General features: G+C 44.6%; 1 pseudogene; it reads right to left on the minus strand.

Annotated features, from left to right (window-relative positions):
* Positions 1-235: 235 nt before the first annotated feature.
* On the minus strand, positions 236-3,355 carry LOC101099072 (annotated as a pseudogene).
* Positions 3,356-12,766: the final 9,411 nt, after the last annotated feature.

A 12,766-nucleotide genomic window follows, 5' to 3' on the forward strand; every position in this document is an offset into this window, starting at 1 on the left:
CACTAGGTGGCGCCATTGTTCCAGCCAAAGCCCACAGAGCCTGTTGGGGAGCCCACATGCTTGGAACTTTGAGTTGAATCCAAACTCCTCCAACATATCTGTCAGGTTCTAATCTCAATGCAGTAATACATTCTAATCCCATAACAAGGGGATTAACAACACCACTGTAGCTAATTTGAATTGAGAAAATCTGTTTCAGAAAGCAAATTCCAAGACATTTCCTTCGCTCAGCTGGCTAAGAAGGGCTAGGCATGTTGGAAGGAGTAGTTTCCGCACAAATTGGCAAATCAGCTTGCAGACTGAGCTTCTCACACAGCTCACTGCGGTGCCGATTTACAGAACTGTGGAGCTCACCAGGCACCCCAGCCCCTGTGCCATCTTGGTGTCTGACAGAAAAGGAGCTAAGGACAAATAGAGAAAATGTCTCCTGCATAAATTCCCAAGAATTCTTCTGTTTGCACCAAGGTCTTGATGTAGGACACCTCTACCCTTCTCCACATATTCATAACTTACCCTTTCTTCAAGGTCCAGTTGCCAGGAGGTTTTTTTTTTGTGCCATCTCCTGTCCCAAGGACAAAGACCTCTGAATTCTGGAAATGCTTTTGACCCAGTGAGCACTGAGGGATGTGAGTGTGATCCACCTTTTTCAGTGCTGTTGTTTCTCGACTCCTCACTGAGGTGGTAATTCCTTTGAGGGCAAGCTCGATACTTTGAGCTTGTTGTGTTTCCTGCACACAGCAAGCACTTGGTAGATATTTGTGTGTTGAAGAGCAAGCAAAGTAAAACATTGCTCCATATTCAAAGGGCTGGGAGATGTTTAATAGCAACACATAAAAAGAGAGTTTTGTGGGTCATTACTTTTCTCAGATAGCTGTAGATTATGATTTTAGACCATAATCTATAAATTAGCAGCATGAATTTGTATTAATATTACTGTAAATAACAATAAGAATAGGTACATTTATTGAGTGCCTGATATATAATAGTCACTGTGGTATGCATTTTACATATGTATTTCAGTAGTTTTTCAAAATCTCTAAGAGGCATTATTCCCAGGTTTCCCATGGGAAAAGTAAGGTTTAGGAAGATAAAGTCACCTGCTAAAGTTTCTAAATTAGTGCCAGCCAATCTTTGCAGGGTTGGCTGGGTTTGGAAAACCCAAACCCCTACCATAGGTGCCAAGTCCCACAGTCCTTATGAGACTCCTAACGACTCATATCCTGAGGCCATGCATAGCTACACAGATCTGACTCTGGAAGGGCTCAAGGGCATGGAGAGCAATGTGCCTGGAGGAGTCATCTGGTGGGTGGCCAGAAGCAGTGCATCTTGGGAACCTTGATTGAAGTGAATCCCTCAATTGTCCTTAAGTAAAAACAGACAAGGCCTGAAGGACAATGTATTTGCCCAGTAGAACACATACAAAGAAGAGATATCATTGCCTATTTGGTATGATTTAGAGGTCACCTGGGAGACTTCCCTGCCCTGAATTATTTCCCTCTCTGGCCTGTTTTGGTCTCCCAAATATTGCTGTTAGTTCTTATTTTCCTTGAATTTAAAGTGTTTTGCAGTATCTCAATATTGTCCATGATCTATCAAACCTGTCAAGGAATGAGTTAAGAGCCATATGGAAGGAGGATGGGTGCCTGGAAGTGGCAGGGGGTTGGGTGAGCTTTGGCTCTTCCCTCCTGCCTTCATGGCTGGGGATGAGGCCAACAGGCAGGCAGAAAGCCACTGACGGAGCCCCTGTAAGGCAAGGAGAGTCCAGATTTTGGATTTGGATCACAAAGTCTTTCGGACCTTGCTTTACACCTGTCCTCTTTACCTTGGCTCCCCAAGGCTGCCACTCCTACAGCTGGAGTCCCAGATGCCATGGGTTGTTAAGCAAGCATAGCAGGTGTTGGCAGCAACAAGAGATGGAGGGGGGAAGACAGATCTTTAGCAGAATCTTCATTCAGCTGAAGATGCCTGAAATGGAAATACATTTCTGGGGAAAGAAATCTCTGGTTGACACTGAACATTTCCTTTGTGAGAAAAAAGAGAAAAGGGCCTCACTATTTGCTTGCATGAGCTGTAGGAAGCCCCCCGTTTTTCTCTGATGCTGGAAATTCCTTCTGCAGAGGAGAAGTCTTTCATCTTACTATTAAAAACTAAGTTAAGGTTTCAAACCTTTGACAGAGTAAATTCCTGATAGCCCTTTCTCCTGAGAGTCTATTGCCATGGTAGAGAAGAACAAAAGGATTGAAATGTGAGAAATCTGAGCACCTGGGGAGAGTAGGCAGGTGTGACAAGGCAGGCTGACTCCTCAGGGACGTCTTTGCACTTTGCTGATTTCATGAGAGTATTGTGAGTTGGCTTCCTTTATGCAGGTCTAAAGTGTATGCATTTGACTGACTAGGCGGTAGCCTTGATTGTCTAGTAGTTTTCTGGGTTATTTTTCTAGAGTGGCTCCAAAGTTGGTTGGCTTTAGAGAGCCATACAGAATTTCTCTTCCCTGGGCTGTGGGAGACTGCTTTGGATTCTGTGTCTCCCTCTCTTTCTCTGTCCCTCCCCTTCTCGTGCTCTCTTTCTCTCTCTCCTCTCTCAATGAATAAACATTAAAAAAATTTTTTAAAAACAAGAAACTGGCTGTGGTTTGGTTTGCTACTGCTTTGGCTAATAAGGCTTTACCTGTGCCAGGTGGACCATAGAGAATGACCCCTTTGGAGCTTTATATCCATGTTTTCATAATATTCAGGATGAGTGAGAAGAAGCTCCACAGATTCCTTAATTTCCTGAATTTGGTTGTCCCCCCCCCCCCCATATCTGCATAGATTTCCTGGGAGGTCTTCTCTACCTTCATTGCTGTGGCCAAGGGCTCTGTGTCATCCCTGAACACCTCTATGACAGCATGAACCTTGTGTCTGAGCAGGACTGAGCAGCCTGGTTCCAGCAGATCCTTGTCTACAAAGGGAAGAATGCTGATGTAGAGTTCTGAGCCCACAGGTGTGGACATAATGGCATGATTATCATCAATGATCTCTTCCAACATTCCTACTGACATTGGGGTCCCCCTCAGATCATCCACCTTTGATCTTTCCTCCTCTTGCTTTTCTTCTAAAGGCTTCATTTGTTCCTGGTTTCTAATGAATTCTTCCTCCATGAGAAGATAGTCTTTAATTCTCTCTAACTTTGGTAATTTTAACAGGCACTGACTGTGAGGTGTCACCAGTGGCAGCTTGCTGGCAGCATCTGGTCCCTTTGTTTTCTTCTTTTTCCCCACTCTAGTTGGTGCAGGAGGTTTGTATTTCTTTTTCTTGTCCTTGTCATCCTTCTTGCCACCTCCAGGGCCATGATCACCACTCTGACTTTGACCCATCTTGCTTCGGCTGCTCTAAATGCTGCTGCTGGAAGTCTTTCAATTTTTTTAAAATGTTTTTTCATTGTTTTGAGAGGCAGAGACAGAGTGAGAGTGGGGGAGGGGCAGAGAAAGAGGGAGACACAGAATCCAAAGCAGGCTCCAGGCTCTGAGCTGTCAGCACAGAGCCCAAGCCCCCTGCGAGGCTCAAACCCACAAACCATGAGATCATGACTTGAGCCAAAGTCAGAAGCTTAACTGGCTGAGCCACCCAGGTACTCCTAAAAGTGGGTATTTTTAACATAAAATGTAGTGAAGTCAATTGAGAAACTGTTAGAACTGGTAGCAAGTTAGGAAGTCTGAATGCTGAGGAATAAACCCATCAAAAGACTATGTGACAGAGCTTTGAAATAACCAACATACATACCACGTTTCTAGATGAGAGGACATGATATCTTAAAGGTGACAATTGTCCTCAAATTATTTTACAGATTCAATAATCCACATTCACTCTTAGTGTGAGATTTGTTGCAACCTCATTATTGGAAAGAGATTTGGCAGTATCTACCATATCACACCTTTTGACCTAGCAATTCCATGTTTAGGAAAGTCTCCTCTGGCAATGCTTAAATGAGCACAAGGTTCATTGCAATAGTTTATGTTACTAGAGAATTGGAAGCCATTTAATGGTTCTTCAATAGGGAATGATTGCATCATGGAATGCAATGTAATGGCGAATAAAACTTCTGTCAATCTGTGCGTATTGACAGGGAGATTTTTTAAGACATTAAGTCACAGAATAATATATAGAGTATGATTCCTATTATGTGGAAAACACTATGTGTATGTGAATGAAGAAATGAGCCTGAAAGTCCTATAATTCTCCTGGGAACCAGGGCAAGATTAAATAGGGACTTAATTTTTTTCAAATGAAAGAATACTGTATTTTTTAATGTGAAAAAAAAGTGAAAAGAAGTAGCAGAGACATATATTTTTATAGGAACAATCCCAATACAATTTTGATATATAATTGTTCCAAAATTTGATTCTTAAGTGATATTACTGATTTCGTGAAAATAGCATAGTCATCAAGTAAAAGCCCAAATGAGATTATTCATTCCATTTTTTCTTGATTTATGGCTCAGTATTTAAAATATAGCTTTTAGGCATGATCATTGAATATTGATTTTTCCATTTTCTTATTCTTTTAGATTAATTTCCCTATTCACGTAAAAATCAATGCTTGGGTGACTTATTAAAGTTTTATATTCTTTAATATTCCTTGATCCTTCCATAGTTTTTTTTTTCTTTTTACATAAATAATCTTTAATACATTCTTGATTTTCACATTTCAGTTTACATCCGGTTTGGATGGATTTGTTTGTAACCGCTCAGCTGTGTCACAACACCCATGAGTCTTTGTGTTAGCAGATGAAGCTCACACTCAGGATTTGAGGGCATTGATGCAAAATCTGTCCCCACTGTCCTTATGGAGTCACTGATGAGTCTCTCAGGTTTGTCACAGTGGGTGTTCGGGGGTTCCCTCCTGCCTCAGACTTTCCTTCTTTTTTGCCATCTTCTATAGCATCGCACCCTTCCTGGAAGTGCTGCTGGAAAACTTTGAGTTGTGTGACTTGCAGGAAATACAGAGCATTCAGGGCCTTCCAGGGAACCCCACAAGACAAGCAAACCTTTTTCTTCCTAGTGTCAGTGGCATTTTCCAGCATTACTTTGACGGGATATTGTGATTCTTATCTGTTCTCCAGGAAGGAGTAAGTGGGAAGGAAAGAAGGCCAAAAGAGGCAAAGCACACCTCCTTATGCCACAGCCCACAAAATGGAAAGCAAAGATTAATGGGCGTTTGCCAGACTGAAGAGGAGGATGGTGGTCCAGGCAGAGAAGATTGCTACAGAAAGGGAACGATTTAGGGAGGCCACAAGCATGCTAGGGCCGCCCCTCTCATCCCACCTCCCCTTCCTTCAACAAAAGGCTCAGCAAAGCCTGTCAGGGGTTACCTTGTCAAAGGCTGTAGATCTCGAATTCACAGAGTTTCTCTCTTTGCCTCAGTTTCTTCATCTATAAAATGGGGATAATGCTAGTATCTCACAGGGTTATCATGAGGATTTACTGAGTTAATTTTTGTAAAGTGCTAAAAACAAGGCCTGGTGAGCAATAAAGGCCATATATGTGTATGAGTTATTATTATGAACAATCTGTGGCCTTGAATTTTTTTTGCCATTTCCTCATGAGTTACCTGTTTTTAAATTTTCTTTAGAAATTTTTTTTTTTTCAGTTCGTGGGGAGAAAAGAACCTGTCAACTTAGTACATTTGAACAACAAAGTGGTTTTATTTCAGAAACAGTCCCTATTATGCTGTCCTGGTCAAAAGCTTTTTGGCAGTTCTTTTTCACTTGGGTTCATCTGATCCGATAAAAGATTGACTGGCCTCTGAGCACATGTTCTTTTTGCTGGTTTTTCCTCTTTTTGGAAAAATCAATGGCAGCTGGCTATCAGTGGGCCTCTGGGTGCCCCATGTAAGCTGTTGAAAAACTGTTTTGTACAGAGGAAGCTGTGCTTTAGGCCTATTGTTCCCCATAATGTCTAGCCTCTTGCCTCTGTGCACCCTGGTGGACCTGGATGGGTAGGATGGTGGAGAAGTGTAGCCTGCCAGCGGGGGTGTGGAGCTAAACTGGCTCCAGGGGGATGGGGCTTTGATTTTTGGCATTGCTGACTACTGTAGTATAAATCCTCCTGCTACAGCCGATCTCAGACTGCCCATATGAGGTCATTGAATGCAGGGTTGGGAAGAGATGTGAACAGCCAGTCATGGATGGAACAGAAGAAATCTTACTCCTATAGCAAGGTTGAGAATGTTCCTGTGGAGATTTCTTTCCCAGCAGGGAATGCTGGAGGGACTAGAAGAGAATTAACATTTGCTGAGCGTCTTCTGAGTGCATTGTGAACTAGGTGCTTTGCAGACATTATCTCATTTGATCTTTGTAGTGACATCATGAGTCAGCTAACTTCAGCCCCATGTTCACCTGAGGAGGGGAGCCTCAGAGCTGTGAAGCAACTTGCCCAAGGTGACACAGTGGAGGAGCAGGGACTGAGACCAGTACTGGTGAAGCATAATGATTCCTGGGATTGAAGAAGCAGAGAATAGCACTAATGGAAAAAATTATAGGTAATTCTCTATGGGTGAATCCATTTTAACTTCACTCCATCACTCTGACATAAAAATCATGGCTTTAAGGCCTGGGAGGAGCCTTTATTTAGCTCAATATCTCATCAAGAGGATGAGGCAAGTGAACGAGAACAGCTTAATTTTAGCATAAAATAGGGATAATATGAGCACATGTGTTCTTATAGTTAGGAAGGTGCTCTGTGTTCTTGGGAGAAACAGGCTGGGAAGGGTAATAGGGTAATTTTACTTTCCCAGGGCCCTGCCATCCAGGGCAAGAGGCAAGGGCATTAGTGTCCTAATTTGGGGAAAACAGAGTAATTCCTGGAACCAGAATTACAAATGAGCCCCATGGAAGGATGTGCATCCTTTCTTCTCCATTAGGCCTTCCCTATGGGCTCCAGGAACATGGACTCAAACCCAAGGAGGGGAACACTGCTTGAGGATACTGATGACTTTACACCCACAGGTAGACCATTTAGCTCAGGCACGTGCCCCACGGTCTCTACCCAAGGAGAGGTGCCTTTGTGAATAGTCCTTGGCATTGCGGTACTTCCTGGTTTGGCTGTCACTTCTGTGCACAGGGGATAGGGAAAGCTCTCACATTCTTCTCATATTTCAGCCTTTGCCTATTAGGGAGGTATTGAGGAGGGACATTTGAAACCCACTCTCCATCCTGCTTTGATTTCCTCTGCTAGTGTGATTAATTAGCACCTGGGTCAGAGGGGTCATGTTAGTAGGGTCAGGGCCACCATGTCTTAGAGGGCCTGTAGGCATGCTTCTCTGTCACATCCCGTGTCCAAAGGCAGTGGGTCCCTCTCTGCCCGTGGCCCATGTGCAAGCTCACTTGAGCAGAGCTGGCTTGCTCAGCTTCTGGCCACCACGATCTTTTCTGCACTTCGGACCGTTAAGTCGGTAAGAGCATTCTAATGGTGGAGACATAAAATAGCTGCTCGAATTGAAATGAATAGAATTAGTTTTTTTTTCCCCTACCATAATACCTTCCGGGGGTATTTCCTATATTCCCTTATTTATTTTTTTAAAATATTTTTATTTTTTAAAATGTTTATTTTTGAGAGAGAGAGAGAGAGAGCGCACACATGAGTTGGGGAATGGTGGAGGGAATGGGGGAGAGAGGATCTGAAGCAGGCTCTGTGCTGACAGCAGAGAGCTGATGAAGGGCTCAAAATCACGGACTGTGAGATCATGACGTGAATCAAAGTCGGACACTCAACTGACTGAGCCATCCAGGTGCCTCTCCTATGCTCCTTTAAAATCTGCTATTGTGCTATATAAGGTTCATTCACTCATTCATTCTTTCATGCACTTATCAACGGATATCCGTATGTCAGGACTCTGCTGAACTCAAAGATCTTGGAGGCAGGGCTCTTGACTCTTCTCTTGGGTCCCCCACAGGCCTTACTCATAGCTGGTTACACAGGAATACTTGGCAAAGAGTTACAGCATATTCTGGTCTTCAGACTCTGGGGTCCCTTGGAGTTAACCCCATCCTCCCAGGGGGTTTCATATTCCCAGAGGCTTTGAATCTATAATGCCAGGTCATGTATACTTCCCTCCTTACTCACGACAGACATAATATTGGATAATGAATCTCTGGGATTTCAAAAGATTCAGGCTTAATGACTCAGCTCTGGTTTATGTCTATGAAAGTCAGGGAACCTTAGTGAAGCCAGTCGGCAGAGAAGACTGGGAGATCCACGGAGAAATGGGGACTCAGAGTGGGAGGGGGAGGAGGAAAGTTGGGGAGGAGCCAGCAGCAGGGCTGTCTGTCCTCCTGGCTGACCTAGGGGTCTGAGCTAATGCAGTAATAAGGGGCCAGGCGAGTCAGGTCTCAGTGGTGGATGGGCCTCTCTGTCTCCATGGGCAGAGCATGGAGCTGGGGGCTTTCCCAGATGGAGCCAGAAGTCATTTTCCCTTCCAATGAAAGGACAACTTGTTCATGTGGAAAGGAGAATTATCTGCATGTGAAATCTTCAGTTTCTTGAGGCAGAAGGCCAGAAATGGTTGCCTGGGCAATCTCCATAGCCCAGGCTGATCTGAGGAGAGCCACAGGCTTGGAAGCCCACAGACTTGAGTTCAAACTCTGGCCTGGCCACCCTGTGGTTTTGTGACCCTGGGTAAACAAATAACCTCTCTGAACCTCTGTTGCCTTTTCTTTAAAATGGGGGCAAGATCACCTTTCTGGATTGTTGTGAGGACTATAGAAGGTGCTATTGTTTAAAGGCCTGGCACACAGCAGGCACTTCATAAATGCTGATCTTCCTCTTCTCATCCTTAACATTTATTTCCGTGGTAATTGGTCTTCAAAGATGGCTTCCCATGAGTAAGACCTCCTGACATCCACATCTAGAATCTGGGCTGGGTGTGACTGGCACTTGACTAGCAGAGTGCAGTGGAAGTGATGCCGTGTGATTTCTAAGGCTAGGTTACCAGAAGCCAGAGACTTGCGGCTTCCCTTGGGCCTCCTGAAGGGCTTGCTCTTGGGTTGCAGGCTCTCAGAACCCAGCTGCCATCATTATATGGAGAGGATGTATATGTAGTTGCTCCAGATGACAGCTCCAGCTGAACTCCCAGGCAAAGCCAGCATCAACTGTCAGCCATGTGAATGAGTTATCTTGTACATCTGGCATAGTCAAGCCTTCAGATGGCTCTAACCCTAGCCACTGTGTGAGAGACCCCAAGTGAGAGCTATGCAGTCAACCCTTAACGTTTATTTATTTTTGAGACAGAGAGAGAGAGACAGAGCATGAACGGGGTAGGGTCAGAGAGAGGGAGACACAGAATCCGAAACAGGCTCCAGGCTCTGAGCCATCAGCACAGAGCCCGATGCGGGGCTCAAACTCATGACCGCGAGATCATGACCTGAGCAGAAGTCGGCCACCCAACAGACTGAGCCACCCAGGCGCCCCTGCAGTCAACCCTTAGAACCAAGAAGATAATTATATATATAGTATATATTACAATATATTATATATATATGTATATATATATACATATATACATATATATGTATATATATATACATATATACATATATATACACACACACACACACATACATATATAGGGAGTTTTGTTTTAAGCACTTATATTTTGCATTTGTTTGTTAAGCAGTAATAAATAATGGTAACCATCAAGATCCAACATTTATTATTGTGTGGAAATTCCATCATGGACAAATTTATTTCCTTGGGTTAGATATTAAGCTATCTGGATTCCCCTTTTAAAATATGAGGTCCATATTATCTCAGGTTTTACTGGGGTTAGGGTCCATTGTTGCCTGAAGCCTTGCACACGTGGATGAGGGAAGGGGATGGGCAGGGGGATAGCTTGGGGGATTGTGAAGTTAGATCATGTGGATTGAAAATGCAGCCTGAATGCCCTGGCTCAGCTGTCAGGCTCAAGGAGGGCATGGCTTCTGCATCATGAGTGCCTTTGGTGAGCCCAGCGCTCCATAGCTGTGGTGTTTGCTCATCTTCACCACAGCCTTTGAAGCAGAGTTGATTGTACCCACTTTATAGATGAGTAAACAAAGGCTCAGAGATATGGAGATGTGACTTCACCCAAGGTCAGAGAGCCAATAGAACAGGGCCAGGTTTGTGTCCATTTCTGCTTGATTCTGAGTGGGGTCTCTTTTATCTGGGACCTAAGCATTTTTCTGGGGTTACTTCTTCCCCCATCTCACGAGTTAGCACCAGAGACCTGCCACACACTTTTAGGTGGTGGAGGAGTGACAATTTCCCTTGAAGGGCCATAACCAGAGCCCATTGTCCATCTCTTCAGAGTCCTGTGGTCCAGAGCAAGGGCAGGGGTCTTCCTCTGTTAAACATCCAATCAGAATGGATTTTCCCAGGGAGGCAAACCACAGGTCCATAGTCTGGCAGGCAGGTGCCTCTGGGGCAGCCGGGTGGGGGGCTGGGTTCCATCCACTACTCTACATGCAGCCTGCTACTGTCACCAGGATCCTGGGTACATCCCATGTCTCTTTACCAACAGAGGCAATAAACTTGGAGAAGTTTAAAGTGGGAAAAGTCTGGGCGTCTCCTCTCTCCAAGATGGAACTTACACTTCCCTGCTAGTAGGTTCTTGGCAGGCTCACTTTATCTTCAAGGAACAAATGAGATGTGTTTCAACCAAAACAGCTTTCAACCTAAACCTGCTATCAGATGGCCTGACAGTCACTCCCTGTCTACCTGTCTAGCTTTTTTCAGAGACAGCACCTCCTTTAAATTCAGGAACAACCTCAATCTCCTGTGGATTGGGTTAGACTCAGGAAAGCTGTAGTTCACTGTGGGCAAAGGGAAGGGACTGGCTTAACAAAGGGCAGAGTGGGGGGACCACCCATGCAGTGGACTTTCACATGGGGAAGGTTGCTTAAGAGTTGCTATTGAATAACTCTTCATGAGGGCAGACACAGCTCCAAGTACTTTGCAAAGAGACCTTCCTTTACTTCTCATGGTAGGTCTGTAAGTTGAGTATTACTATCTCTGTTTATAGGTCAGGAACTGAGGCTCAGAGATGTTAAGTGACTAAGATTCTCTTTATTCATTCAATAACAATTACCGTCTTAGTTTGTGTTCCTTGAAGCAGAGCCTAATGCAGGGATTGGGCATATGTGATGTATTGAGGGAATGCTCTCAGGAGAATCATACAAGGAAGTGGGGGAAGCAGGATAGGCAGAGGAAAGGAATGAGCAATGATGTGGTGTGTCAGGTGTAGTCTTGCCTTGGCCTAAAACACTTTGGGGGCTCTGGACCATAAACAGCTTCATAGAGTTGCCCTATCTTGAGGCAAGAGAGCTCTGTGTTCATACCCCTGTATCAGCCAGTTACTGTGCCCCTGCATGTGGTGTAATCTCCTAGTGCCTCTGGGCAAAGCAGCTGCTGTCAGCCAAAGGCCATTCACTGGAGATGGTCACATAAGTAAGCTTTTGGTACCAGCTCTTGAAGCTGGTGTAAATGACACTTAAGGGTGACCAGCCATTTTGATTTGCCCAGAATTGAGGAGTTTCCCAGATGTGGGATTCTTGGTGCCAAAACCTGGAAAGTCTTGGGAAGTCTGGCACAAGTTGTGCACCATACTGGGCAGTAAAGGTACCTGAGTGGGGCAGTGACAGTGTCTACCACATTGACTGAGGATCTTGATGTGGGAAAACTCTTCTTGGTAATGGGAATGCAGTAGTTTCTGCCTCCAGGAGCCCAGAATCTACTTGGGGATACCCACATAGATGACAATGGCTGTGTTGAATGGAAGGAAGCATGGGGGACTCAGAGAAGGGATCCTCACCTAGCTTGGAGAGGTAGAGCATGGGGAGCAGGATAGGTAAGGTTTCCCAGAGGAGGTGATACTCAGTAAGGATCTGAGCATAGTAGGGACTTAGCCTGGTGAAGAAGTTGGGAGGGCAGAGAAAGATGATACTGTAAATAGGGAGATTTGAGATGTGAAAGATAGAATCCCAACTACAGAAAAAAGTATGGTATAGGATGTCTAAGGTAGAGCTGGAGATGCTTCATGTATTAATTACCTAGTGTTGAGAAAGAAATTACCACAACACTTTGTGACTTAAAACAACAAACATTTATTGTCTCACAGTTTCTGAGGGTTAGGATTTTGGGAACAGCTTAGCTGTGTGGTTTTGGCTCAGAGCCTCTCATGAGGTTGCAGATAAGACATTGGCTGGGGCATCTGAAGGCTTGACTACAGCTGCAAGATCCACTTCCAAGATGGCTCACTCTCATGCTATGGGCAAAGGCCTTCAGTTCCTCTCTGGCTGTTGGCAGGAGGCCTCAATTTCTCACCATGTGGGCCTTCCTAGAGGGGTGCTTGAATGTCTTCTGATATTGCAGCTGGCTTCTCCCACAGCAAATGATCCAAGAGGGAGCAGGATAGAAGCCACCAATGCTTTTAAGACCTATGCTCAAAGTCATGTTCTGTAATTTCGATTCCATTCAGTTGATTCATCAGAAACAAGACACTAAATCTGGCTCATACACAAGGAGAGGGGAGTTGGGCTCCACCTGTTGAAGGGAGAAGTATCAGATAATTTGTTAACATATTCTAAATTCACCAGATCTAGGGATGAAAATGAGGTCTGTCATTCCTTCTCTCTCTCTCTCTCTCTCTCCTGCTAACTTTTCCACTTTAGTTTCTCCAGCTAACGATCGCTCCACCTTGGAGGCAGGGGGGAAAGGATGGCTTTTGGCAGCCCTTGGTGTACATTATTCTATCTG

The sequence above is a fragment of the Felis catus genome, chromosome C2, assembly GCF_018350175.1.
Source record: "Felis catus isolate Fca126 chromosome C2, F.catus_Fca126_mat1.0, whole genome shotgun sequence".
Lineage (NCBI taxonomy): Eukaryota > Metazoa > Chordata > Mammalia > Carnivora > Felidae > Felis > Felis catus.